Source organism: Neophocaena asiaeorientalis, unplaced genomic scaffold (assembly GCF_003031525.2).
Source record: "Neophocaena asiaeorientalis asiaeorientalis breed wild unplaced genomic scaffold, Neophocaena_asiaeorientalis_V1.1 scaffold123, whole genome shotgun sequence".
Classification (NCBI taxonomy): Eukaryota; Metazoa; Chordata; class Mammalia; order Artiodactyla; family Phocoenidae; genus Neophocaena; species Neophocaena asiaeorientalis.
The window spans coordinates 931,763-938,131 of NW_020173666.1; the positions used below are offsets into that span (position 1 = coordinate 931,763).

The 6,369-nt window shown below is 43.3% G+C and overlaps 1 protein-coding gene across 3 annotated transcripts in view; it reads left to right on the forward strand.

Annotated features, from left to right (window-relative positions):
• The first annotated feature begins 25 nt into the window (after window positions 1–25).
• Window positions 26–6,369, forward strand: part of STX11 (syntaxin 11) — a 35,202-nt gene continuing 28,858 nt past the window's right edge. For all 3 annotated transcript variants that reach the window (XM_024747939.1, XM_024747937.1, XM_024747938.1), the window contains exon 1: window positions 26–223. The gene's annotated coding sequence lies outside the window, so the exon portion shown is untranslated. The remainder of the gene's footprint in view (window positions 224–6,369) is intronic.

The following is a 6,369-nucleotide window of genomic DNA, read 5'->3' on the forward strand; positions in this document are numbered from 1 at the left end:
CCCGTACTGTGGGAACTTCCGACGCCCGGGGTGCCGGGCTGGCGCCCAGAGGCGGCGGCGGCAGCGGCGCGGAGCTGGGGCGGTCGCAGTGGAGCTGCTGGAGGCGCCGGGAGCCCATCCGCCAGGAGTCGCGCCACAGGTTTCCATCCCCGCCCGGCGCCCAGCGTGGCACGGGCGCGCACTGGAGAGGGCTTCTCGGTTGGCACGCGCCGTCCCGTTCCTGGTTTGTGTTTCTCCCCTTGGGTTTCTTTTTCTCTCGTTCACCGCCCCTAGGAGCGAGGACGCGCCCCGCTAGGCTGTGCGCTGAGAGCTGTGGGGCGACTCGCTTGGTCGGGGACACGAGGGATGCCTTTGGGGGGATGTCGGGTCTCTTGCCGCCTCTCGGCACGTCGGGGAACACGGCATTTGGGTTCCTAATACCGAGCGGAGTGATTGCTTTTTCTCACAGTGGACAAGGGACTGCGCATTTAGGGCTTCATAGAAATGATTTCAGAGGTAACCTGTTGTAGGCTTCCCTTATACAGTATCCACCCAAGACTACTTTTGTTTTTGAGTCGAAAGGCTGATTTTTTAAAAAAAAAATTAGTGGAGGCATTACTTCGGTTTGATCATCTCTTCACTTCCTATTAGGTTGCACTTTCTCAAAAACACCAGAATGGGGACTTCTTGACTTGAACTTGGCAGTATGACTCAGGAGCCAAGAAATACGGAGAAGTTGATACTGCCTTGAAATAGTTCCTTCCAAGCCCACATAAGACTGTTTTCTTTTTAGAAGAATGGGGACAACAGGTAGTGGCAGCGCGTAGAAGCACCACACCGTCCCGAGAGGGAATTCTATCTAGACTCGGCTCATAGTAGCCAAGATCTGTATTACTTCCTGTGGTTCTCATGCACTTGTTTAAGCCGTTTCTCAGCAAAGGGAGGAGTTGTTATTTCCACACGGGTATCCAAAAATGAGTCACAGCGCTACTCTCTTAATTGTGAGACTTTGTTAATGAAATTTTGAAAAGTGAGGTTTGCTCTGGCTGTATTTAAAATAAGATTAAGATGTGAAATGCAGGCGCTGCTAAACTGGGGCTGGTGGTATAGGAAGTAACAGTTTAAAGTTTTGTTTCCAAGAGCACCTGATGGTACAGCATCCCAGCTAGGGTCACTAGACTGATGTAAGATAACCATTAAAATCATGTGCTTTGCCACAGAGGCCCAAGAGAAAATCAATTTCGCTCTTCAATAACTGGTTTGTTATTACTTTCATTGGGATGGTGTTTTAGAAGTATGTCACATTACCTGGTGATTGTATGTCACTCTGAATCAAGATATTTTGGACAGTTTGTCTTTAGTAAATTAGTGCCACATGAAAAGTTGTGAAGATGGTGGATACCAATTGGAGCTTAGAAATTAAAATGTTGAAGCTGATAGGTCTGTTGCAGCAGGTTAGCAGCTCTTAGGAAGGGACACAATAGAGAAGTGGACAGCATCACTGTTGGAGCTGAGTTGAGCTGAATTCAGCCCAGCAGACAGTCATTGGGCACCTTCTCTGCGCCAGTCTCTTTAGTTATACAGTTGAGAATAAGACAGGATCTTGCTGACAAGAGCCCTAAAGACTGGTGTAGAAGCCTGGCAAATCCACTGCAAAATCTAATAGAAGGAGGTGAGTGCAATGACAGATCTATGCCCACAGTAGAGCCTCTGTCCCAATATGACTGAAGTTCTTGCAGATCTGGGAATTTCAAAGAAGTGAGTCATCATTTCTGGAAGAACGAGGAAGGTTTTGGGTTTAATCATCTACTTGTCTTTGTAGGCAGCCTGTTGAGCTTATTCGTCAGTGTTTCATTCAATAAGTGATTTAAGAATATATGAATTAGAAAGGCATGATTTTTAGAGATTCTGAATTGACTATATTTCATGTTATCTAATAACCATGTAAAAATAAGTCTAGCCTGTTATTACCCTTAGACAGTCACAGGCATTTTTAAGTGACTGATTAATGGCATAAAAACGTTATAACTCTATATTGAAGCAACTTTCTGATCACTGTTTTTTATAGTTCAAATCAACCTTTCCTAACGCATTATAGCTGTTATGACTCAAAATGAGTAAATCCACTGTTGGGACTGGAGTCATGCTGAGGTGCTATTCTGATACCAGAATATATTCAATTTCTCCAATTCCGTAAGATATCCAACTAGTGACGGAAACGGTGGTAAACTGGAGACAACTTTACCTTAATTTCCATACTTTATTTCTCTCTCAAGAGTGTCAAAATTACTTTTTCTATGAGAAAGGGTTGAGTGTGATCTTCATCATTGTACTCCCTGAACTTGGCACAGGCTTCAGTCATGACAAGTGTTAGGCAGTAAGTATTCATTAAATAATGAACCTTAATGTAAGAGGAGGAGTCATCAGCGGATGGAGGACTAGACCACCCAGCAGAAGGATCAGCCTGTTTGGGGGTGGACACCAGCTGGGGAGGGGCCTGGAGAGACAGGCTGGGCCAGGTCACGAAGGTCCGTGTGTCATGTAGGAGCTCAGAGTTTATCCTGTAAAGGACTTTAGTCAATCGAATGATATTGTCAGATACCTATTTTAAAAAGACAACTTAGAATCAAGAGAGAGAATAGATTGGATGAGAGTGGCACTGGCCTTAGGGAAACACAGAGGAGATTGTTGTAATATTCAAGATGAGAAATTAAAGAAGGCTCGAGTCAAGTAGTGACAGTGAGGAATGGAAAGGAGGGAAGGAGCTGACAGATGTTCAGTAGGTGGAACCTGGCCACAGAACCCAGAAGTGGGCAAAGAGGGAGAGGGAGGAGGTTAGGATGACTCCCGCGTTTCTAGTTGATGACTAAGGTAGGAACATAAATGGAAGAGTTGGTTTGGTTTCAAGGATGATGAGGATCTCACACAGCGTTTGGCATATAGTCAGTACTCGTGAAACATTTTTGAGTGAATACTAACAATAGCTAAAGTTTATTGAGTGCGTATTATGTCCTAGGCACTATTCTAGGCTCATTACGTGAATCAGGTCTTTTACTCCTTATTGCAATTCTGTGAGGTAGGTACTATAGTTAACTACTTTTCACTGGTGAAGGAAGTGCAGTGTTAGTAATTGTCAGAGCCAGGAAATTGACCCCAAGCATCAGGCTCCAGACCTTGCTTGCTTTAAAAAATTTTTTTTGATATGATTTTTATTTTATATTAGAGTTGATTTACAATTTTGTGTTAGTTTCAGGTGTACAGCAGAGTGATTCAGTTATACATATACATATATCGATTCTTTTTCAGATTCTTTTCCCATGTAGGTTATTACATAATATTGAGTAGAGTTCCCTGTACTATACAGTAGGTCCTTGTTGATTATCTATTTTATATATAGTAGTGTGTATATGTTAATCCCAAACTCCCAATTTATCCTTCCTCCTCCCCTTTCCCCTTTGCAGACCTTGCATTCTTAACCACTCTGCTCTGATACGGTGTCTTTATGAATGAACGAGTGAATGAATGAATGAATGAATGATGTTTTAGACACTGTGGTGAACTCAAAGTAGAGTCACTCTCCTGATCCTGACAATTCTCCCTCAACCAGGAATAGCCCAACCAATACATGAGATGGGGCTCCCTCTGGTCCTATTGTTCTGTGGCACCCCTCCCTCCCCTCCACCTTCACCCCAAGAAATACCTGGTTGGTCTAGGAATAAACCTAGAATAATCAGAACATTTCTCCTGGGAATTTAAAACATTTTAATGGAGTGACCGAAGGTTCCCACAGCTTCCACACAACTGTCCTCAGAGTTGCCTCAGTTTAGCACTTTGTGTTTCTTAGATGCACTCAATATTTTGTTGCTAAGGTCTGTAGTATCGCTCCCACGGGGAAGCAGAAAGGCTGGCCAGGGGGTATTAATCTACAGAGCAGAGTCTGGTGGTAGAAGATTTACTAACAGATGCAGGCAGGTCCATAACAACTCCAGAGCTTATACTCCTGGTTTAGAATCTGCCTTCTGGGGCCATTTTGTTCTGGTTTTACCCCAAAGCAGGTACTTACCAGCCCCTCCTGCTTCTAACTTCCAGAATCTTGGTAAGTGAAGCTGGCCCTGCTGTGTCCCCTGTTTTCTTGATTTTTGCTGAGGAAAATGATTCAGGTTTCCTGGTTCGGGCCCTCATTTCTATTTTCAAGTCGATTCCTTTGGTCCCGACAAAGATATTTTTGACTAACAACCCCACCTCGCCCCCTAAAAAAAAAAATCTGACCCCAACTCTTCACTATTCTCATCATTTCATGATTCAGCCTACCTTGGCATGTACTAATTCTCTGAGTTTTCTTCAGCAAACACGGTCTAATTCTCTTTTTCCTCAGGGGCCTCTACTTTGGACCCTGTAAGGATTATAGACATTGAATTAATGTTGTACCTAAATGAATCAGCAAACTCACTGGAAGTTTGAAAATGTTCAAATATCTAAAACTAGAAGTTTTGAAATGTTTTCTCCACGTACAAACAAAATGTTTCATTCAGCATTTCTTTAGCTTTACCAGGAAATCTAGATATTTATAGTTTCTCATTATATGAGACTTGACATGAAGCCTTCGGGGTGATCCAGCCCACATGTTTACCCCTTGGTCCAAATTCCTCTATGCCTGCCTGTAATTCATTCAGTGCTCAGAGAACAATACAGGGAAGGGTTTTGGTTAATATTTCATGTGGGTTTGTCTGGCCTCCTCATCTTGACTGTGGTTTCCCTGAGAGCGGAGAATTGCGAGAGTTAGGGGCTCTGGTAGGTCTCTAAGTCTCCAAGTGCTAACCGTTCTGTGACTTCTGCTGATAATGAAACCGTCTGTCAGAGTAAGTCATTTGCTGGTCACTCCTTCTGAGTCTGTGGATACCAGACATTATCCGTGTATCTCATTCAAGTTCTTTGTAAGGCTCAATAATTTGGTAATTTTTAGTAGGGAGAAGTTTTAGGATTGGTAATTTCCAGTTATCTTTCTTGAGCTAATTAAATGTTTTCAGTTAATGTACTTTTTTTTTCTTTTTAGTGGATACGGTATCAAGGTAATCCAGAAATAACAAGTTGCTTAGAAAAGTGTTCCCCATTTTGTATACCCAGTTGTTTTACTTGTTTCTCTGTTCAGAGATATAAAATGACACTTCATTGCTCATTGCATAACTTTTTGGGTAATCATGTGAATTCTGACTTTTCAGAGTAGTGGAAATAACTCTCCTGCTATCTTCATATGGAAAAAGAGTGCACAAGGATTGTTGTCACTTCTGTTTCAGTTTCAGGGTTGCAGCAATGCATGTGTCACCTCCTGGGCTGTTTTTTTTAAATTTTCTATTATGTGCCTGGGTGTATTGACTAGTGACACAAATCTTTTAATTTCAGGTAAAGTCAGGCGCAGTGTGTAAGATGAATTGTATAATATTAGTAGACATCCCGCTTCTTCCTCTCCTCTTCCCTGATTATCACATGGTAAACCAGCATATAGTGATGTCAGCTGACGAGACTGTACAGTTCTTCATTACTTACGAAGTACTCTCATGGATATTTTCTCCTTTAATGCTCATAAAAGCCTGGCAAAACAGATATAATAAGTATTATTACTATTGTTGTCTGTATTCGAATTCTATAGATGAAGAAAGAGACCCTGGGAGAGATTAGGGGACCACCCAACGTTACCCAAGAAGTAAGGTGCAGAGGCCCAGTACGCTGTGCTCTCACTACTTGACTAAAAGAGGCAAGTCCAGTACCTTAGGTCAGGTTTCCTGGAAACAAACTCTGAGATTTGCACACAAGAAGTTTATGGGGAGGTGCCCTGGGAATAACACTTGACAGGGAGGGAGGACAGCAGGATTATGCAGAGAGAAGAATTAACTGCAGTGCATGTACAATGGTGGTCTCAACAGTGGGGAGCTTTGGAGGTGGGATTGCCCTTCAGAATCGTTCTGCCACCATGAAGCAAGGGAGCTGGTCACTGTATCTCCAACATCATGTGGCCTGCATTCAGGCAGAAAGTGTAATCTTGGACAAAGCAACTCCCTTTAGTCAAGGGCAATTCCTGGAGCTGTGAACCTTCCGCAACCAATGTTCCTGGCAGCAGGGGGAACAAGGGCCTTGGTTGTGAAGGGATCTGAGTATTATTACATCATCCACTACATTTCTCTGGAAGACAGAGTTCTCTGTGAGGGCCTTGCTGTTTCTTTCTAACCCAGATCATTGCCCTGGTGAGTGAAGCCCAGAAAGCTGGCATTAAGGCCCTTAAGGATTTCAAATAGCTAACCAGAGAGCAAGAAGACAGTAGCCTTAATCCTGGGAAGATTAGTCGCAGAAGAGCCAGGTGAGGCTTGGCTAGGATGAGGGGAGGGGGGTGCACAG